This window comes from Kogia breviceps, chromosome 5 (assembly GCF_026419965.1).
Source record: "Kogia breviceps isolate mKogBre1 chromosome 5, mKogBre1 haplotype 1, whole genome shotgun sequence".
Lineage (NCBI taxonomy): Eukaryota > Metazoa > Chordata > Mammalia > Artiodactyla > Physeteridae > Kogia > Kogia breviceps.
Window position 1 is genome coordinate 49,939,820 of NC_081314.1, and position 23,631 is coordinate 49,963,450.

Below are 23,631 nucleotides of genomic sequence, written 5' to 3' on the forward strand. Positions count from 1 at the left end.
TGAAATGCTTAGCCTGAGGTTTTATGGATAATAAACTTCCATATTTGTTTGAAGATTTGCTGTAATTGTGACTATAGTTTTTAATTTGATCCTGTGTCTCCTTTTAATTTATTTAACTATATCATCTTTCAGATTATACCATATATTCTGAACATATTAACATAGTGTCATTCATTTTCTTTATATTCTCAATACCTCAGGAAATGTAGTTTTAAATACACTAAAGATAGTCTTTGTTCTTGATAATAGTTATATTAACTCACTGGTGAATTTACCTTTAAATGTTTCTTCTGCCTGTGGTGATATTTGATTAAAAGAAGTATAGTAACAATAATGGTAATTGTAGTTTGCCTCACATAATCTGAACTGCCACTCTTTTAAATGATTTCAAAGACCTGTATGTCTCCTCCAACAAATAGAAATATTTTAAAAGCCATGAAAAGATCAAATTAGTTCAAAGAGTGTTTCAAAAAGGAGAATGTATCCTTATTAGAGAATGTCATAAATAATTATAATCTAATTATGTAAGGAAATTTTTAAAACATCTAAAGTATCAATTACAGTTGAAGGTAAATAGTGGTCCTATGATAGGTACTAGAAAATGCTGCAACAAAGAAACTTTTTTCATTTAAAAATATATTTCTGGAATAAAAATTTAGTAATAATTTATATCATTATAGTATAACCCCAACAAAATTTTTGGTTATAAATGCCAAGATAAATAAAAAGAGGTCTTAATATTTGTTTGAGATTATTAAAGCAAAACAAACACAAACATTTGATATTATATCACAATGCCATCTATGCCAAGTTAAACCTTGAACAATTTACTCATGTGATACTAGACTGATTTTTTATTTATGTCATGTTCTCAGACCTAACTAGCCTGGGGGTGCAGTAACAAAACATGAGTAAAATAATATCAGAGTAATATCTTGCTTAAACTTCTTAACAAAATATAAAACTCCAAATTATGAGATTGATATTATTACTAATATTCATTTTTTCAAATGAGAAAAACTAAGGTTACCCTCAGTGAGGTATATCACAGGTTGAGTTCTCCAGGAAGCTGACTTGAGATGAAGTTTAGGGTACAAGATATTTATTAGGAATGAAATTGGTATCTGTGAAAGGGAGGAGAAAGAAGCAAGATTAGGCAGAAAGGTCTGGCTTTGATGCAGTTTGGACAGCCTCAGGGGGCCGTACAGGAGCTCTGGAGCTAAAATTGACCTGTCAGAATTGTCCCAGGTTGGACTGAAATTAAAATGGTTCCAAGTTTATAGTCCAGCCTCCAATGCATGTGGCCTCCAGGAAGGTTGTGACCTTGGGAGAAGTCTGCAGCTCAAACAATCCCTTAGGGATTGACAGCTGCAGGCTTTCTTCCCATAGCACTTCCAATAGCTGAGCAATGAGTCCTTCCTTGACAGTGCGTCTGGGCAGAGCATCTCTATGTTCATGACAAGGTTGCTTGACAAAAATCACATAGTTTCTGGAAGAACCTAGTTTCAAACTAAGCATATTTATATCCAAAGACTGTGTTCTTTACCACTCTTACAAATCCCTTGTCTCCCTCTCCTCTGCAGGTCCTGAGACCCACCTACTAAGCTGAAAGCCTATTGCTTCTATTGGCAGTACCATAGCTCATTTTTCATTGTCCACTGAGCATGCCTCAGGACTGTAGAAAGATAATCGTCCTCAGATTCATGAGATCACCTTATTGAGCTTCTAATACTTTCAGCTTAAGAGAACTTATAGCTATATATGTTTATATATTATATACATGTACATATATGTGTTTATATATTATATGTATTTATATATCAAACATTTACTAAGTAACAAGTATTTGCCAGCAACTTGAAAACCCTAGTTTGTGAATAGAATGAAGAGAATAGTAGAATGGTCTTGATTCACAGAGCATTTTAATTTCATTTGTTCTTTAAATTAATCACAGTTCCTTTGATTCTAGGAAACTGAGAATAAGTCAGATCACAGATTTTTTTTTTTTTTTTTTTTTTTTTTTTTTTTGTGGTATGCGGGCCTCTCACTGTTGTGGCCTCTCCCGTTGCGGAGCACAGGCTCCGGACGCGCAGGCCTAGCGGCCATGGCTCACGGGCTTAGTTGCTCCGCGGCATGTGGGATCTTCCCGGACCAGGGCACGAACCCGTGTCTCCTGCATCGGCAGGCGGATTCTCAACCACTGCGCCACCAGGGAAGCCCAAGATCACAGATTTTATACTTACCTACCTCTACTCTCAAAATCATTTCTTTTCTCTGGCACCCACCAGCATCTTCAAACCATGGATCTGGACTCTCTACCTCAAGTCGGGTTTCTTTCCCAATCCTTTTATGCCATAGTAAATGAGAGTCATTGTTTTTTTCTGAATTTTTGGTCATGTGCTTCAACAATCATAGAACTCTACTAACTACATTTCCCACGGGACTCACGGGTGTTCATGTAAATAAAATTCTGGTTGATCATGGTGCCCCACCAGTCTTCGACTTGCCCAGAATTTGGTGTGTTCTATTTTTAGGAATCTACTATGGGGCCATGGATACTTGGATATGGAAAAATGAATTTGATAGAACATTATATTAATTAAAAGACAAATATTTCTACTGTGGTGGAAATATTTGGTTATTTGGAATTTTCAAGAGTAATTTTAGAAATCTCAGAATGGATGAAAATGCATTGTAGCGGCCACACCAGGAGCAACTGGCCTTGCTTCATCTCACCGATACTGTCCTTCATGTTGGTGTATCTTTCATAGGCAGAGTCTGGCTTATTGCCTTCCAGACTCAGAACCCAAATGTGTCGGCCACCCTAGAGCCAGTCTCTCTTTCTTATCATTCTAATTTGGCTAGCACAACACAATTTTCCAACTTGTTTCTCCTTTTTCTTCCCTAGTATATGAATTGGAAAGCATAAACCCTCATTCTTCCAATATTTTTACCAGTAGAAGTGGGAATGTTAAATAGTTCTGGCCAATGTTGGCAAAGGAATTTCTGGAAAAGCTTTCTCTTCCCTGATAAAATATCCAGATACCAGAGACACAGACCTTTCCTCTTAATTATTTTTTTCCTTTTTAAAATAATTTTTTAAAAATTTATTTTATTTTTAGCTGCATTGGGTCTTTGTTGCTCCCTGCGGGCTTTCTCTAGTTGCAGGGAGTGGAGGCTACTCTGTGTTGGGGTGTGCAGGCTTCTCATTGCAGTGGCTTCTCGTTGCAGAGCACGTGCTCTAGGCACGCGGGCTTCAGTACTTGTAGCACACGGGCTCAGTAGTTGTGGCTCGCGGCTTCTAGAGCGCAGGCTCAGTAGATGTGGTTCACGGGCTTAGTTGCTCCGCAGCATGTGGGATCTTCCAAGACTAGGTCTCGAACCCATGTCCCCTGCATTGGCAGGTGGATTTTTAACCACTGCACCACCAGGGAAGCTCTCCTCTTAATTCTTTCCCTGAGTGCTGACTTGATGCCTTGAACTGAGGTAACCATCTTGTGACCATGTAAAGGTTGAATTAATCTCAGAGGTCCTGGCATTACAAGCTATGAAACCAACACCAGCAGCTAGCTATCTTTAGTCTTTTGTTACAAGAGAAAAATTAACCCCTATGTTGTAGCCACTCTTGGTCTGGTATTCTGTTACTTTTGGATGAAAGCATGCTTGTTACAAACAATTGTGTAGAAATTAAAAGGGCAATTTATAATGAGAAACCTAACCATCAAACCTATCAGAATACTTAGTTCAACATATTGAGCGGTATCCTTGTAGATGGAAAACCAAATTGTAAACTGCTTGACGAGTGTGGATTCTGAGCAAATGTATTTTATTAGAAGAAAAGAATGTCCAATGACAACAGATTCAGATAACCTGATCTCTGTTATTACCAGAGTAGGAATAGCTTTGTCTATGGAATGAAACACTCCAAGTCCATTGGATAAGAATATGTTTACTCTGAACTATGTTAGGATAAGCCCTGAAAATTTGTCCACTATGATGCTGTTTTTCTAACCTGATTTCAGCACTTACCAACTGCGTAGCCTTGGGCAGGTTCCTTTTCCTCTGAGCCTCAGTTTTAATATGATAATAATCATTTCTTTTATACAGTCTGTGTGAGGATTAAGTGAAAGTTATTCTAAAAAGCTTAGAATACTGTTTGAAATGTAGTAAATGCTCAATGATTTTAGGTTTATTTCAAGTCTAGCTAATTCTCCTTAAAGGCATGCATTCTTTATATATTTTAATGTATTCAGTCAAGACAGAATCAGGTCTTGTGGCCTCAGATCCCTTATGCTTCTTTAAGATAGTTCACATACCATTGTTCTGATTAATTATTCATTGATATTATTAAAAATCTAATGTTTAGAGAGGAATGATTTTCTTCACAACTGTCTCTCAATGTAAATTATTGAAAAATGTATGCACTTTTGAGAAAAAAATAAAAATTAATACTACTTATATGCATACATAGATATATTCCCTCATAAATTTTGGTATGATCTAGTATAAACATATGAAGTCAGGAGGCAGGGGCTTATATTCAGTGTAATTTAGACATGCTTCTGAATGGCAAAGAAATTGTCAAATCTCACTATTCACAACCTATTGCAAAGTGCTTCCTGCCCGGCATTCTTTCTCTGCTGTCCTGTACTGCTCAGGTGTTCTGAGATTACCCTCTGTCAAATCATGAGGCTTCTGGGTGCTTTTAAAAATCTCCCACAAAAGTTTTAAATGAAATAATGAGGTCAGTTAAAAATTTTTGAGAGGGCTCTAGATGAAAACTCCTGTGACAAGGTGTCACTAATTGAGCCAAAATAGTTTTCAGCTGCATTGTAAAAGCTGCGAGATTACCCACCTCATGTTTCAAATTAATGTAAACTCTTTTAGAACAATAGGTGACAATCTGCCAAGATTAAATACAGAATTAAACTGCAACCCTATTGAATAACACAAAGGTTTCATATTTTAAAATTTAAAATTTTAGTTGAGGAAAACAGATTAATGCAGATAAGGGCTGATGGTTAATACTCTCTGAGTTTCCTTTGGATATTAAAGGTGATGTTATTTTGTTTACTTGTGAAATTTATATTCACCTTTCTTCATAAACATAAATTTTTAAAGATTTAAGAGAGTAAGTCCTAAGAGTTCTCATCACAAGGAAAAACTACTTTTAAAATTTTATATTTATATGAGATAATGGATGTTCACTAAACTTACCATGTTAATTATTTCATGATGTTTGTAAGTCAAACCATTATGCCATATACCTTAAACTTTTACAGTGATATATGTCAATTATGTCTCAATAAAACTGGAAGAATAAACAAACAAATGAATAACTAGAACAAAAAGTCCTTTAAATTGCTGAAAATTATTTTCAGATAAACCAACCATCCCTGAAAGATAGGGTCATTTTATAATTGTGGAGGGAATGTTTCAGTATAACACAAGTGTTTCTGAAAACTCCATTGTTTGAATCCTAAGGGTCAGGGTCCTGTTGAGTCCATATCTGAAGACTGGTTTCATCAGTTATCTTTAGTGAAAGATACTGAGCATGTATAAAGATGGTGGTGATGATCATGGCAGTGTTTGCTGCAACAACAAAATAGCTACCAATATTTTAGTATTTTTGTGATCCATAAAATATACAAAGTAATTAACGTATTTTATCAATTTATTCTACCAAAAATTGAAGTAATTTTTTAATCTGCATTTTCTAGATAGAATTGAAACTTTGAAGGGTTAAGTTACTAAGTGTGATTATTCAGTAAACTAGGTAAACTAGTTAAGTTAGTAAACTAACTTAAACTCAGGTCTTTTGGACTCCAAAATTTGTGCTTTTAACCAATAACAGTGTATTTATTTATTTTTTATTTTTTTATATCTTTACTGGAGTATAATTGCTTTACAATGTTGTGTTAGTTTCTGCTGTGTAACAAAGTGAATCAGCTATAAGTATACATATATCCCCATATCCCCTCCCTCTGGGCGTCTCCCTCACACTCCCTATCCCACCTCTCTAGGTCATCACAAAGCATCAAGCTGATCTCCCTGGGCAATGCAGCAGCTTCCCTCCCGCTAGCCATCCATTTTTACATTTGGTAGTGTATATACATCAATGCTAGTATCTAATAACAATGTATTTAATTATGCGTACAAAATGAATGAACAGTTAAATGCTCGAGATAGGTTTTGAAAACTTTACTTTTTCACATTAATTATAGAAATTGAACTTAAAATTATAATTTGAGACACTGGTTCCATTAGCTAATTTCATATTATTAAAACTTGAATTTATTTTAGAGATATCTTTTTTTTTTTTTTTTGGTGGTATGCGGGCCTCTCACTGTTGTGGCCTCTCCCGTTGCGGAGCACAGGCTCCGGACACGCAGGCCCAGCGGCCATGGCTCACGGGCCCAGCCACTCCGTGGCACGTGGGATCCTCCCGGACCGGGGCACGAACCCGCGTCCCCTGCATCAGCAGGCGGACTCTCAACCACTGCGCCACCAGGGAAGCCCTATTTTAGAGATATCTTATATTTTCGAGAAATAAATATTATCTTACAGTTTACATCTCACCAATTTTCTCTCTACTTTCATTCAAGTTTCTCAGAACTGCCTAAATATTGGGTTGGCCAAAAGGTTTGTTCGGTTTTTCCCATAAAATGTTTCTAGTAGCGCTTAGTTGTCTTTAACTTCATTCAAAACAATTTTGTTAGACTGTATTGTGACGGCTGTCATATCAGTGTGCATTTAAAAAAAAAAAAAAAACATCAAAACTGGTGAATTTTTGTGTAGCCATTTTAATGTTGAAGGTGGAAAAGCAAAGCACAACATTTTCGGCATATTATGCTGTATTATTTTAAGAAAGGTAAAAATGCAACTGAAACGCACAAAAAGATTTGTGCAGTGTATGGAGGTGCTGTGACTGATCAAACATGTCAAAAGTGGTTTGCAAAGTTTTGTGCTGTAGATTGCTCACTGGACGATGTTTCATGGTCGGGTAGACCAGTTGAAGTTGATAGCAATCAAATCGAGACATTAATTGAGAACAATCAATGTTATACCATGTGGGAGATAGCTGACATACTCAAAATATCCAAATCAAGCACTGAAAATCATTTGCACTAGCTTGGTTATGTTCATCACTTTGATGTTTGGGGTCCATGTAAGTTAAGTGAAAAAAACCTTGACCATGTTTCCCCACGCAATTCCCTATTCAAACGTCATGAAAACATTCCATTTTTAAAACAAATTGTGACAGGCAATGAAAAGTGGATACTGTACAATAATGTGAAATGGAAGAGACCATGGGGCAAGTTAAATGAACCACCACCAACCACACCAAAGGCCGGTCTTCATTCAAAGTAGGTGATGTTGTGTATATGGTGGGATTGGAAGGGAGTCCTCTATTATGAGCTTCTTCCAGAAAACCAAATGATTAATTCTAACTACTGCTCGTAATTAGACCAACTGAAAGCAGCACTCGATGAAAAGTGTCCGGAATTAGCCAACAGAAAATACATAATCTTCCATCAGGATAATGCAAGACTCCATGGTTTCTTCGATGACCAGGCAAACACTGTTAGAGCTTGGCTAGGAAGTTCTGATTCATCCGCCATATTCACCCGAAACTGCAGCTTCAGATTTCTTTTTTTTTTCGGTCTTTACAAAATTCTCTTAATGGAAAAAAATTCAATTCCCTGGAAGACTGTAAAAGGCACCTGGGACAGTTTTTTGGTCAAAAAGATAAAAAGTTTTGGGAAGATGAAATTATGAAGTTGCCTGAAATATGGCAGAAGGTAAGTGGAACAAAAGGGTGAAGACGTTGTTTACAGTAAAGTTTTTCATGAAAATGAAAAACGTGTCTTATTTTTCCTTAAAAACCTAAGGCACTTTTTGGTCCACCCAATATTAACTACTGTGAAGTGCTTTCAAATCCTCTGTCACTTATCCTCTTCAACTTCTCGAAATAACTTTTATAGTCCCCATTTTACTTCCTGTAGTAGAAATGATAGAGATGTTAGAGTTCAAGAGTCTGACATTAAAGAGAATTTGGTAAGATAAGGACAGCTTTTCAAGTTACCACAGACATGTAATACTAAAGGTTTTACTACTGCAAGAGGTGTATTTCTGTCACTCCAGCCTCTGATAGCAATTTCCTAACTACTTGCCATCTATTTGCTGAACTAATTACCACAAACTGTAGGTTTTTTTTTTTTTTTTTTTCTGTACGCAGACCTCTCACTGTTGTGGCCTCTCCCGTTGCAGAGCACAGGCTCCGGACGCGCAGGCTCAGCGGCCATGGCCCACAGGCCCAGCTGCTCCGCGGCATGTGGGATCCTCCCGGACCCGATCCCCTGCATCGGCAGGCGGACTGTCAACCACTGCGCCACCAGGGAAGCCCACAAACCGTAGGTTTTTCACTATGGCCACACTCCATTTCCAAAGCAATATGTGTATTACTCAGGATAGGTTAGAATATGCTGAAGAATGAAATAAAACCCCAAATACCAATGGCTTAATACTTTAAATGTTTACTTCTCATTGAGGCATCATCTGATTCATACCAGGTGTCTTGCTAGGTGTCTCTCCTCCAAGTATTGACTCATGGGTTTAAGCCATTTCTGTTTTTTAATCATTTTCTTGAAGAACATGACTTACAAGGTCACCATGACAAAAGAGAGGGCCAGAAGGCTTGATGGGGTGTTTTAAATGGCTAGAGAAGTGAGTTTTTTACATCTCTTTTGTCTGTATTACATAGGCAGTCACATGACCAACATAATTGCAAGGGTGACTAGAAAATCTAGAGGAGCACATGGGAGTAGTCTCTGCCACAGTCTCTTATTGACTGATCTTACTGAATTTCAAAATCTGATGAAACCTATAAAATCTTTAATACTAAGATAACTGGAACAATTTTGGATTAGAAAATCTGTGAGATCCATTCCAGGATACTTTACTGTGTATGTCAAGGTACACAAAAATAATTATGTCTTTCTGTGCCACTTAGAAGCTACAGTTACAAGATTAACTCTTATTAAACTAGTTTCATAAAATCATGATTTTTATGCTCAGAAGAGAGATAGTGTAGTAAAACAGGTTTTAGAAAGTTGGTGGAGCTGGGCCATAGGTCCTGACCTAACTGTGATCTAATCTAACACATTATGTAACCTCTCCACACCTCGTTTTGCCCTCATATGTTAAATGGAGAGGGGAGCAGATGTGTTCTCTAGATGCTCCTCTATCCCTAGAAATCTATGGCTTCAGTCATCTCAGAGGGTAGGACAGCAGTGGTTAAAAGCATAAACTCTAGTGTCAGAATCCCTTGGTTTTTATTTAATCCTGGCTTATTATTTATTAGCAGTATGAATTAAACCTTCTATGTATTTCAGTTTTCTTGTCCACAAAATGTTTCCTCATATGTTTCTTGAGAGGATTAAATGACTTAACCTATGGAAATTAATATGCCTAGAACATAATATTTAATACTTTTTAGTTATTATTTTCATCCAAGAAAATCTCTGAAAGAAAACTCGGTGGCTTGTCAGAAGCACGCAGCTATTTGTGAGCAAAACTGGAAATACAATGTTGAGTTTAGCCGTGCCCATTTCTACTAGACAATATTGCTACTAAAATTTTGAAATATTTCTATAAAATGATTGCTTCAGAAGTGGTTTTTTTATAAAGGATATTGAAAATGAAAATGTAATCATCTCTGTCCGTAGGAAAATGTTTACAGGTTTTCCTACAAAATGTCTATGTACCTCTAACTATGGGAAAAAAATGTTGAGAGCTTTTGAAAAAATATTATTGAATACTTAGCAAGAGCAGCAACTTATTTTGGACCTAAAATTATTTAAAAAGTGAGATTTAACATGTGAAATACCCAATCTTATACTTGGTGGCTTGTAAAGCAATTACAGAGACTGGAAAACAGGATATTTTTCTGATTGTGAACATGGCCATATTCCTTTGATTTATTTTTTAAAAATCCCAGTGTTTTAGCAGTATTTATTTCACTTGCTTAGCTAGTTTAAAATATGTAATTGTTACAAATAACTGTTCATATTTTAAAATAAGCATACTGTATTTCTTTTATAGAACTTAAAGAGGAAAACATTTATTTAATGACAGCTCCTTGTCACATGTTTCTCAATTGCTTTCAAGTTTAATTTACACAACCACCCTCAAAGAAGAGTATTATTATCCTCTGGTTCAGACAAGGGGATAAGGCTTATACAGGCTGTGCATGGCAGACCCAGGATTTATCCAAGCTCAAATGCAAACACTGGATTCATTCTGCCGAACATCAGTACCTCCCTCACTACTTGAAAAAACTGGGGCTCCATTAAACAAAAGAGGCATCCTGTGATGAATCTGAAAGAGTGTGGGGTTTGGAGTTAAAGCATCTGGCTTCTTTGAGGCTTAGCTCTTATTTTACTGTCCTCAAAGCTGACTGAAATTTTCCCAGAAAGAGAATGATTTTTCTTCAGACCAGGATATATGACTAGCTATGTTTGGAAATTGTAAAATACCATGCAAATGATGTTCTTACTATTATTGTTATCATTCTTATTTTATATACAAATGTAACGTATGGAAATACAACTTAAATATGAATTTTCACCATACAGACATTTAGCATAATCTATTTTCCTTCAGGCTATCATTTGGCATAATCTATTTTCCTTCAGGCTATCAAGGCTACTTCTTGATTATTAAATTCCGTAGCTTCTTTATTGTCATCGGTCTGCCTAATCTCTTTATGACATTTGATCTTTATTCCTACTCAAAAAAATTTTCCCAGCTTTTTTGAGATATTATTGACATATAGCATATGTAAGTTGAAGGGGTACAATTTGATGACTAGATACACTTATATAATTGCAAAATAATTGCCATAGTAAGGTTAGTTAACACCTCTAACTCCTTGTGTAGTTATGATTATTTTGAGCATGTGGTGATAACATTTATGGTCTACACTCTTAACAGCTTTCAAGTTTGTAATACAGTAATGTTAATTATAGTCACCATTCTGTGCATTCCCAAATCTTATTTATCTTACAGCTGGAAGTTTATTTGCTTCTTAAAACTTCTGTAGTGGCTTCCTGATGTCCCTTCTTTCCTTGTTCTACTGCTTACCCCCCACCCCTACCATCCCTTCTCAGTCACCTACACCATCTTCATACCTCTGCTTGCCAGAGCCTTGAATGGTACTTCCAAAGTCTTCTCTCCTGTCACGTCTTCATTGTGGTCCCATTCTGCTGAATGTTTGGTCTCTTCCAGCAACTTTAACTGACAATCTTGGTCAATGACTAAACGTGCATTTTCAGCTCTATTCTCCCATTTAAGTGTCAGGCCTATATTTTCAACTGATTTTCTGTGTCTCCAGACTGGTATTCTCCAGGATCCACAAATGCAAAACCAAACAACTGAAATCAGTCTTCTTTACTCATTTTGTTTTCTTTCTGACTTCAACAACATAATTATCATCAAACATTTTTTCAAGCTAGAAAAATAGTAGGCACTCTCAATTTCTCTCTCTCATTTATTGGCTAAAAGTAGGTAGTCTCCACTATTATTTATCCTAAGTCTTATGTAGATTTGAAACCTTCCTCTCTTTTCCATTCTGATTTACAGTGCCTTGGTTGGGATTCTCAGTGGTTCTCGTCAGATCTCCTACCGTAGCTTTCTAAATGGCTTTTTATTTCCCAAGTCTTCAAGTTACAAGAAACATCATTGTTTTGGTTTGTCTTCTTAAAATATGAATCTTAAGTGTAATTTGCCCCCCAAATACATCACAATATTTAAAAGGCCCTGTCACAAACCAAGGAATATGACACTTAAAGGGTGGAACCCTGGAGTCCCAACACACTTGGGTTAGCACCTGATGTAGCCAATATCACTAGATTTGTGTGAGCTGAAACAAATTATTTATTTCTTTGAAGTACAGATCCCCATCTGTAAATAGAATCATAAAGAAATGTGACAATTAGAGAAAATATACGCAAAACACCTACAACAGTGTTGGCAACATAGGAGGTATTCAGTAAGTTGTAATTAAGGTCAGTTCTAACAAATCCCTTCCTTTCCAACACACTAATCTAAGCATCAGTAGATCTGAGATTTTCAGCGTTTTTCCAACATGTCTAGAGCTTTCTAAACTATTAGTTCATGCCATTGCCTCTACCTCAAATATCCTCTTCTGCCTTGGTTAATACATAAATTGTTCTTTATCTATAGAGGTTTCATATATATATATATATATATATATATATATATATAACTTTTTGTGAATTATTCTGTGACATTTAGGAAGCATTAGTGTGTTTTATTGCAATTCTTTGCCACTTGAATAACTCACTTGGGTAAGGAGGTACTCTCATCTCCTTGGCACCTAGATTATTTACATATTCAGTAAATATTTGCTGAATGAATACAGCATGGTCTTTCCACAAATGCTTACGTTACAGAATTTTGACGAAATTAAATGTACCTTTTTTTCCTCCTTGTCTCTTCCCAAAATCTAGTTTTTTTATCTCTATTTTCTGATTTTTAAAACATTTCTCCCAAAACCACCACATTAAAAAGTTCCAGAAAAATATTGCCTCAATTATAAAAGTGTTTTTTTTATTTTTTTACCTGTGTTATTTTTAAATAGCAAAATTTTTAATAAAATGGCAGTGAAAATGTGGAAAATAGCTATATTGAACATAGTAAACAAAAGTAATTATTATACAGGGACAAAGTTCCATAGTTTAAAAAAATACAGGCTTTGAAGACAATCTGCTTGGGCCTTTTCTTGTAATAGATTTGTGATTCTCACTAAACTTATTAAAACATCTTTATTTCAATTACTTGATCATGATTAGTAATACCTATGTCTAAGGCTAATGTGAAGATTAAATGTAAAAGAAATATGTAAAATTACTAGACAGTACTTTTACTGAAATGGAAACATTTTCTTCTGATTTTTTAAATGTTTATTATTTATTTATTTATTTTCTTATTAGTCATCCATTTTATACACATGAGTGTATACATGTCTATCTCAATCTCCCAATTCATCACACCACAAGCCCCACACCCTGCTGCTTCCCCCCCATGGTGTCCATACTGTCTGTTCTCTACTTCTGTGTCTCAATTTCTGCTCTGCAAACCAGATCATCTGTACCATTTTCTAGGTTCCACATACATGTGTTAATACAAGATATTTGTTTTTCTGTTTCTGAATTACTTCACTCTGTATGACAGTCTCTAAATGCATTCACGTATCTACAAATGACCCAATTTCGTTCTTTTTAATGGCTGAGTAATATTCCATTGTATGTATATACCACATCTTCTTTTTCCATTCATCTGTCAATGGACATTTAGGTTGCTTCCATGACCTGACTACTGGAAATAGTGCTGCAGTGGACATTGGGGTGCATGTGTCTTTTTGAATTATGGTTTTCCCTGGATATATGCCCAGTAGTGGGATTGCTGGGTCATATGGTAGTTCTATTTTTACTTTTTTAAGGGACCTCCATACTGTTCTCCACAGTGGCTGTATCAATTTACATTCCCACCGACAGTGCACGAGGGTTCCCTGTTCTCCACACCCTCTCCAGCATTTGTTGTTTGTAGATTTTCTGATGATGCCCATGCTAATTGGTGTGAGGTGATACCTCATTGTAGTTTTTATTTGCATTTCTCTAATAATTAGTGATGCTGAGCAGCTTTTCATGTGCTTCTTGGCAATCTGTATGTCTTCTATGGAGAAATATCTATTTAGGTCTTCTGCCCATTTTTGGATTGGGTTGTTTGTTTTTTTAATATTGAGCTACATGAGCTGTTTATATATTTTGGAGATTAATCCTTTTTCCAATGATTCATTGGCAAATATTTTCTCCCATTCTGATGGTTGTCTTTTCATCTTGATTATGGTTTCCTTTGCTGTGAAAAAGCTTTTAAGTTTCATTAGGTCCCATTTGTTTGTTTGTTTTTTTTAAATTTTCATTATTCTAGTAGGTGGATCAAAATGTATCTTGCTGTGATTTATGTCAAAGAGTGTTCTTCATATATTTTACTCTACGAGTTTTATAGTGCCCAGTCTTATATTTAGGTCTTTAATCCATTTTGAGTTTATTTTTGTGTATGGTGTTAGGGAGTGTTCTAATTTCATTCTTTTATATGTAGTTGTCCAATTTTCCCAGCACCACTTACCGAAGAGACTATCTTTTCTCCATTGTGTATCCTTGCCTCCTTTGTCATACATTAGTTGACCATGGATGCATGGGTTTAACTCTGGGCTTTCTATCCTGTTCCATTGATCTATATTTCTGTTTCTGTGCCAGTACCATATGGCCTTGATTACTTTAGCTTTGTAGTATAGTCTGAAGTCAGGGAGTCTGATTCATCCAGCTCCATTTTTTTCCCTCAAGACTGCTATGGCTATTCGGGGTCTTTTGTATCTCCATACAAATTTTAAGATTTTTTTTTTCTAGTTCTGAAAAAATGTCATTGGTAATTTGATAGGGATTGCGTTGAATCTGTAGATTGCTTTGGGTAGTACAGTCATTTTCACAATATTGATTCTTCCAATCCAGGAACATGGTATATCTCTCCATCTGTTGGTATCATCTTTAATTTCTTTCATCAGTGTCTTACAGATTTCTGCATACAGGTCTTTTGTCTCCCTAGGTAGGTTTATTCCTAGGTATTTTATTCTTTTTTTGCAATGGTAAATGGGAGTGTTTCCTTAATTTCTCTTTCAGATTTTTCATCATTAGTAAAAAGGAATGAAAGAGATTTCTGTGCATTAATTTTGTATCCTGAAACTTTACCAAATCCATTGATTATCTCTAGTAGTTTTCCAGTGGCATCTTTTGGATTCTCTATGTATAGTATCTGTGTATCATGTCATGTGCAAACAGTGACAGTTTTACTTCTTCTTTTCCAATTTGTATTCCTTTTATTTCTTTTCCTTCTCTGTTTGCCATAGCTCGGACTTCCAAAATTATGTTGAATAATAGTGGTTAGAGTGGACATCCTTGTCTTCTTCCTGATCTTAGAGGAAATGCTTTCAGTTGTTTTTATTGTGTGTGTGTGTGTTACGCAGGCCTCTCACTGTCGTGGCCTCTCCCATTGTGGAGCACAGGCTCTGGATGTTCAGGCTTAGCAGCCATGGCTCATGGGCCCAGCTGCTCCACGGCATGTGGGATCTTCCTGGACCAGGGCACAAACCCATATGCCCTGCATCGGCAGGCAGACTCTCAACCACTATGCCACCAGGGAAGCCCTCTTCATTTCTTTTTCATTTATTTCTCCTCTGATCTTTATGATTTATTTCCTTCTGCTAGCTTTGGGTTTTGTTCTTCTTTCTCTAGTTCCTTTAGGTATAAGGTTAGATTGTTTATTTGAGATTTGTCTTGTTTCTTGAAGTAGGCTTGTATAGCTATAAACTTCCCTCTTAGAACTGCTTTTGCTGCATGGCATAGGTTTTGGATAGTCATGTTTTCATTGTTATTTGTCTCTAGGTATTTTTTGATTTCCTCTTTGATTTCTTCAGTGATCTCTTAGTTGTTTAGTAACGTATTGTTTAACCTCCATGTGTGTGTGTGTTTTTACATTTTTGTTCCCCTGTAATTCATTTCTAATATCATAGCGTTGTGGTCAGAAAAGATGCTTGATATGATTTCTATTTTCTTAAGTTTACTGAGACTTGATTTTATGATCCAACATGTGATCTATCCTGGAGAATGTTCCATGAGCACTTGAGAAGAAAGTGTAATCTGCTGCTTTTGGATGGAATGTCCTATAAATATCAATTAAATCTATCTGGTCTATTGTATCATTTAAAGCTTGTGTTTCCTTATTAATTTTCTGTTTGGATGATTTGTCCATTGGTGTAAGTGAGGTGTTAATGTCCCCCACTATTATTGTTTTACTGTCGATTTCCTCTTTTAGGACTGTTAACTGTTGCCTTATGTATTGAGGTGCTTCCATGTTGGGTGCATATATATTTATAATTGCTTTATCTTCTTCTTGGATTGATCCCTTGATCATTATGTAGTGTCCTTCCTTGTCTCCTGTAATATTCTTTATTTTTAATTCTATTTTTTCAGATATGAGTATTGCTACACCAGCTTTCTTTTGATTTCCATTTGCATGGAATACTTTTTCCATCCCCTCACTTTCAGTCTGTATGTGTCCCTAGGTCTGAAGTGGGTCTCTTGTAGACAGCCTATATATGGATCTTGTTTTTGTATCCATTCTGCAATCCTGTGTCTTTGGTTGGAGATTTAATCCATTCACGTTTAAGGTACTTATTACTATGTATGTTTCTATTACCATTTTCTTAATTGTTTTGGGTTTGTTTTTGTAGGTCCTTTTCTTCTCTTTTTTTTCCCACTTACAGAAGTTCCTTTAGCATTTATTGTAGAGCTGGTTCTGTGGAGCTGAATTCTCTTAGCTTTTGCTTATCTGTAAAGCTTTTGATTTCTCCATTGAATCTGAATGAGATCCTTGTGGGTAGAGTAATCTTGATTGTAGGTTTTTCTATGTGAATAAATGTAAATAAATTTGACTTTATTCTCATTAAGTAATTCAATAGGAATAGAAATATATAAATATTAAGCTATACATTATAGCCACATTATAAAAGTAGAAAGGAACAGGTAAAATTAATTTTAGCAATATATTTTATTTAACCAAAATATACAGAATATTATTATTTCAACCTGTAATTAATATAAAATACTTACCAATGAGAGATTTTCCATTATTTGCTACTAAGTCTTTGAAATCTGTTGCATATTTTACACTTACAGAACGTTTCAACTTGGACTAACCACTTTTCCAATCTGAATAGCTGCATAAGTCAAGCTCCTACTATTTTGGACAGGGCAGATTATAGACGTGTATTCAAGTGAAACAGAAATATTCTTAACAACATATATGCTATTATTTCAACTATTAAGATGAAGTGTTCATTTTCATTTAGATTTTGGTGTGCAAAAGTGTAAAAAGAGGTAGGAATGTGAGATTTTGGTTCTTTTTATAAAAATTAAGTATTCTCACACTTCTTTTTTCAATTAAAAAAAAACTTAAGCCTTAAAGAAAATGCCTAATTTGTATACTGTAGCCACTCTCTCTATATGCCTTCATAGAAAATGATGGTCAACACCTCTTCTGGCCACACAGTTCCCAATTCTGAGCGCACCCCGCCGCCAAAGCCTCTTCTGACTTTGCGGGTCCCCGGCCTGAGCCTGGCCCCAGCTGGGGCCTCCAGCTGTGTGGGTATTGGCAGACCTGAGCACCACCACCCAATACCTCCTCTGGACATGCAGATCCTGGCAGCCCAGGTGCCACCCCTGACAGGGCCTCCTCTGGCTGAGTGGGTCCAGTTGAGCTGAGCACTGTCCCCCTCCTTCTGCACCAGCCCCTGTGTGAATGCAGGTAGAGGACTGTGCCCAAGCTGGCCTGTGTGAGCATGTGTGCTCCAGGCCAGATTCAGGAAGAGATGCTGGTGAGAGGAACACACCAGAGGTGGGACTGACACAGCAGGTCCAGAGACATACCTAGAGGTCTTGGAGACCTACTGGGGAGGCAAGGGTTGGCTATACCTCACTATGTGGGCAAGAACACTGATAGAGGAGGCACCAGGGAATTTGTTTTTATCTTTTTATCTTTTATTGTTATTTATTACTTTTTCTTTTTTTATTCTTTTAATTATCTTTTATTTTTTATTTTATCTTATTTTAAAAATTTTTATCTTTTAAAATTTTATTTATTTTATTTTTAATTAATTAATTTTTTTTTACTGGTGGGGTTCTGTTTTGTTTTGTTGTTGGTTCATTGTTATTGTTATTTTTTCTAATATATTTTTTATTTTTTAATATTATTTTATTCTTTATATTTTGTTATTGTTCTGCTCTTTTCTGTTTGTTACATTTTTTTTTCTTTCTTTGCCATGCTATGTGTCTTGAGGTTTCTTGGTTCCCAAGCCAGGTGTCAGCTCCTGTGGTGGGAGCACTGAGTCCACACTGCTGGACTAACAGAATTTCAGGTCCCAGGGAATATTAATCAGTGTGAGGTCTCCCAGAGGTCCTTATCTTGACACCAAAACCTGGCTCCACCCAACTGCCTGCAAACTCCAGGGTTGGATGCCTCAGGCCAAACAACCAGCAAGACAGGAACACAGCCTCACCCATTAAAATAAATAAATAAATAAAATGAGATGACAAAAAATATGTTACAAACAAAGGAGCAAGGTAAAAACAAAACAAAACAAAACAAAAAATAAATGAAGAGGAAATAGGCAACCTACCTGAAAAAGAATTCAGAGTAATAATAGTAAAGATGATCCAAAATCTCAGAAAAAAAATGGAGGCACAGAGTAAGAAAATAATTGTTTTAAAAGGACCTAGAAGAACTAAACAAAAACCAAACAGTGATGAACAACACAATAACCGAAATGAAAAATACACTAGAATGAATCAATAGCAAAATAACTGAGGCAGAGGAACGAATTAGTGAGCTGGAAAATAGAATGGTGGAGATAACTGCTGAGGAGTAGAATAAAGATAAAGGAGTGAAAAGAAATGAGGACAACCTCAGAGACCTCTGGGACAACATTAAATGCACCAACATTCGAATTATAGGGGTCCCAGGAGAAGAGGAGAAAGAGAAAGCATCTGAGAAAATATTTGAAGAGATTATAGTTGAAAACATCCCTACCATGGAAACGGAAATAATCACCCAATTCCAGGAAGCACAGAGAGTCCAATACAAGATAAATCCAAAGAGAAACATGCCAAAACACATATTAATCAAACTAACAAAAAATAATTCAAAGAAAAATATTAAAAGCAGCAAGGGAAAAGCAAAAAAATAACATTCAAGAGAATCCTTATACAGTTATCAGGTGATTTGTCAGCAGAAACTCTTCAGACCAGAAGGGAGTGGCAAGATATATTTAAAGTGATGAAAGGGAAAAACCTACAACCAAGATTACTCTACCCGGCAAGAATTTCATTCAAATTTGATGAAGAAATCAAAAGCTTTACAGACAAGCAACAGCTAAAAGAATTCAGCATCACCAAACCAGCTTTACAAGTGCTAAAGGAACTTCACTAGATGGGAAATGCAAAAGAAGAAAAAGACCCACAAAAACAAACCCAAAACAATTAAGAAAATGGTAATAGGAACATACATATCAATAATTACCTTAAATGTAAATGGATAAATGCTCCCACCAAAAGACACCGACTGGCTGAATAGATACAAAAACAAGACCCCTATATATGCTGTCTACATGAGACCCACTTCAGACTTAGGGACACATACAGACTGAAAGTAAGGGTATGGAAAAAGATATTCCATGCACATGGAAATCAAAAGACAGCTGGAGTAGCAATACTCATATCAGATAAAACAGACTTTAAAATAAAGACTTACAAGAGACAAGGAAGGACACTATATAATGAACAAGGGATCAAGCCAAGAAGAAGATTTAAAAATTACAAATATTTATGCACCCAACATGGGAGCACCTCAATACATAAGGCAAATGCTAACAGCCATAAAAGAGGAAATCGACAGTAACACAAAAACAGTAGGGGACTTTAACATCCCACTTATACCAATGGACGGATCATCCAGACAGAAGATAAATAAGGAAACAAGCTTAAATGTCACAATAGATGAGATAGGTTTAATTGATATTTGCAGAACATTACATCTGAAGGCAGCAGAACACACTTCTCAAATGCACATGGAACATTCTTCAGGATAGATCATATCTTGGGTCACAAATGAAGCCTCGGTAAATATAAGAAAATTGAAATCATACGAAGCATCTTTTCTCACCACAATGCTATGAGATTAGAAATCAATTACAGGAAAAAAAAAAAAAACCTTTAAAAACACAAACACGTGGAGGCTAAACAATATGCTACTAAATAACCAAGACATCACTGAAGAAATAAAAGAAGAAAATTTTAAAAACCCAGAAATAAATGACAATGAAAACACGACAACACAAAACCTATGGGATGCAACAAAAGCTGTTCTAAATGGGAAGTTTAAAGCAATTCATTTCTACCTCAAGAAACAAGAGAAATATCAAATAAGCAACCCAACCTTACACGTAAAGCAACTAGAGAAAGAAGAGCAAAGAAAATACAAAGTTAGTAGAAGGAAAGAAAGCATAAAATCAACCAGAAATAAATGAAATAGAAACAACAAAAATAACAAAAATCAATGTAAGTAAAAGCTGGTTCTTTGAGAAGATAAACAAAATTGATAAACATTTAGCCAAACTCATCAAGAAAAAAAAGGGAAAATATTCAAATCAATAAAATTAGAAATGATAAAGGAGAAATTACAACTGACATTGCAGAAAAACAAAGGATCATAAGAGACAAGCAAAAGTATGCCAATTAAATGGACAACCTGGAAGAAATGGAAAAATTCTTATACAGGTATAACATTCCAAGACTGAACAAGGAAGAATTAGAAAATGTAAATAGACCAATCACAGGTAAAGAAATTGAAACTGTAATTTAAAATGTTTCAAGAAACAAAAGTCAAGGATCAGTGGGATTCACAAGCGAATTCTATCAAACATTTAGAGAAGAGCTAACACCTATCCTTCTCAAACTCTTCCAAAATATAGCAGAGGGAGGAACACTCCCAAACTCATTCTACGAAGCTACCATCACCCTGATACCAAAAGCAGAGAAACATATCACAAAGAAAGAAAATTACAGACAAATATAACTGATGAACATAGACACAAAAATCCTCATTAAAATACTAGCAGACAGAATCCAACACATTAAAAGGATCATAAATCATGATCAAATGGGATTTATCCCAGGGATGCAATGATTCTTCAATATACACAAATAAATCAATGTGATACACCTTATTAACAAATCAAAGAATAAAAAACACAGGGCCATCTCAATAGATGCAGAAAAATCTCTTGACAAAATTGAACACACATTTATGATAAGAACTCTCCAGAAAGTAAGCATAGATTGAACTAACCTCAACATAATAAAGGCCATATATGACAAACCCACAACAAACATCATTCTCAGTGGTGAAAACTGAAAACATTTCCTCTAAGACCAGGAACAAGACAAGGATATACACTCTCACCACTATTATTCAACATAGTTTTGGAAGTCCTGGCCACAGCAAACAGAAGAAATAGGTAAAAGGAATCCAAATTGGAAAAGAAGTAAAACTGTTACTGTTTGCAGATGACATGATACTATACTTCAAAAATTCCAAAGATGCCACCAGAAAAATACTAGAGTTAATCAATGAGTTTGGTAAAGTAGCATGATACAAAGTTAAGGCACAGAAATCTCTTGCATTCCTATACACTAAAAACAAAAGTTCATAAAGAGAAATTAAGGAAAGAATCCCATTTACCATTGCAACAAAAAGGATAAAATACCTAGGAATAAACCTACCTAAGAAGGTAAAACACCTGTACACAAAAAACAATAAGACACTGATGAAAGAAATCAAAGGTGACACAGATGGAGAGATGTACCATGTTATTGGATTGGAAGAATCAATATTGTGAAAATGACTCTACTACCCAAAGAGATCTAAAGATTCAATGCAATCCCTATCAAATTACCAATGGCATTTCTTACAGAATTAGAACAAAAATTTTTACAATTTGTATGGAAATAAAAGAGCTCAAATAGCCAAAGCAATCTTGAGAAAGAAAAATGTAATTGGAGGAATCAGGCTTCCTGACTTCAGACAGTGCTACAAAGCTACGGTAATCAAGTGAGTGTGCTATTAGCACAAAACCAGAAATACACATCAATGGAACATAATACAAAGGCCAGCGGTAAACCCATGCATCTGTGGTCACCTAATATATGACAAAGTAGTCAAGAATATACAATGGAGAAAAGTCTCTTCAATAAGAGTCACTGGGAAAACTGGACAGCTACATGTTAAAGAATGAAATTAGAACACTCCCTAACACCATGCACAAAAATAAAATAGATTAAAGACCGAAATGTAAGACCAGACACTATAAAACTCTTAGAGGAAAATATAAGAAGAATACTTTTTGACATAAATCACAGCAAGATTTTTTTTGACCCACCTCCTAAAGTAATGAAAAAACAAATAAAAAAACAACAATGAAAAAACAAATGGGACCTAATTAAACTTAATATCCTTTGCACAGTAAAGAAAATTAATGAGACAAAAGACAACCCTCAGAATGGGAGAAAATATATGCAAATGAAACAACAGATAAGGGATTAATCTCCAAAATATACAAACAGCTCATGAAGCTCAATTAAAAAAAAAAAAAAAGTACCTTCAAGTTGACAGAGGAGGAAGATGTGGAGATCAACTTCCTCCCCACAAATATATCAAAAATATATCTACATGTGGAACAACTTGTACAGAACACCTACTGAATGCTGGCAGAAGACCTCAGACTTCCCCAAAGGCAGGAAGATGCCCACATACCTGGCTGTGTGGCTGATAGTGTTTTGTTGATCCAGCTGGGTGTCAAGCCTGAGCTGCTGAGGTGGGAGAGCCGAGTTCAGGACACTGGACCACCAGTGACCTCCCAGCCACATGTAATATCAATCAGTGAGAACTCTCACAGAGATCTCCGTCTCAGTGCTCCACACAATGACTAGCAAGCTCCAGTGCTGGACACCCTATGCTAAACTACTAGCAAGACAGGAACACAACACCACACATTAACAGAGAGGCTGTCTAAAATAATAATAAGGTCACAGACATACAAAACACACCACTGGACACAGTCCTGCCCACCAGAAAGAAGATCCAGTCTCATCCTCCAGAACACAGGCACCAGGTCCCTCAAAAAGGAAGCCTATGCAACCAACTAATCCAACCTTACCCATTTGCAGCAGACACCAAAAAAAAAAAAAAAAAAAAAATGAGAATGACAAACGGGCAGCCTCTGAAAATGAGACACCACACAGTAACCTAAGCAAAATGAGAAGACAGAGAAATACACAGCTGATGAATGAGCAAAGTAAAAACCCATCAGACCAAACAAATGAAGTGGAAATAGACACTCTACCTGAAAAATAATTCAGAGTAATGATAGCAAAGATAATCCAAAACCTTGGAAACAGAATGGAGAAAATACAAGAAACATTTAACAAGGATGTAGAAGAATTAAAGAACACACAAACAATGATGGACAACACAACAAATGAAATTAAAAATACTCTACAAGGAATCAATAGTAGAATAACTGAGGCAGAAGAATAGATAAGTAACATGGAAGATAAAATAGGGAAATAACTGCTGTAGACAGGATAAAGAAAAAAGAATGAAAAGAATAGAAGACAGTCTCAGAGACTGCCTGGACAATATTAAATGCACCAAGAGAAGAAGAGAAAAAGAAAGGGACTGAGAAAATATTTGAAGAGATTAGAGTTAAAAACTTCTCTAATATTGGAAAGGAAATTGTCAGTCAAGTCCAGGAAGAGCAGAGAGTCCCATACAGGATAAATCCAAGGAGAAGCATGCCAAGCAAATACTAATCAAACTAACAAATTTAATATGAAGAAAAAATATTAAAAGCAACAGGGAAAAGCAACAAATAGCATA

At 35.7% G+C, this 23,631-nt stretch overlaps 1 long non-coding RNA gene across 7 annotated transcripts in view; it reads left to right on the top strand.

The window, feature by feature from the left end:
• LOC136791970 (uncharacterized) overlaps positions 1-23,631 on the top strand; it is a 410,072-nt gene that overhangs the window by 127,914 nt on the left and 258,527 nt on the right. For 2 of the 7 annotated variants that reach the window (XR_010840923.1, XR_010840926.1), the window contains exon 2: positions 8,272-8,414. The exons of the other annotated variants lie outside the window; for them this stretch is intronic. This is a non-coding gene — a long non-coding RNA (uncharacterized lncRNA). The remainder of the gene's footprint in view (positions 1-8,271; positions 8,415-23,631) is intronic. 7 annotated transcript variants of the gene reach the window in all.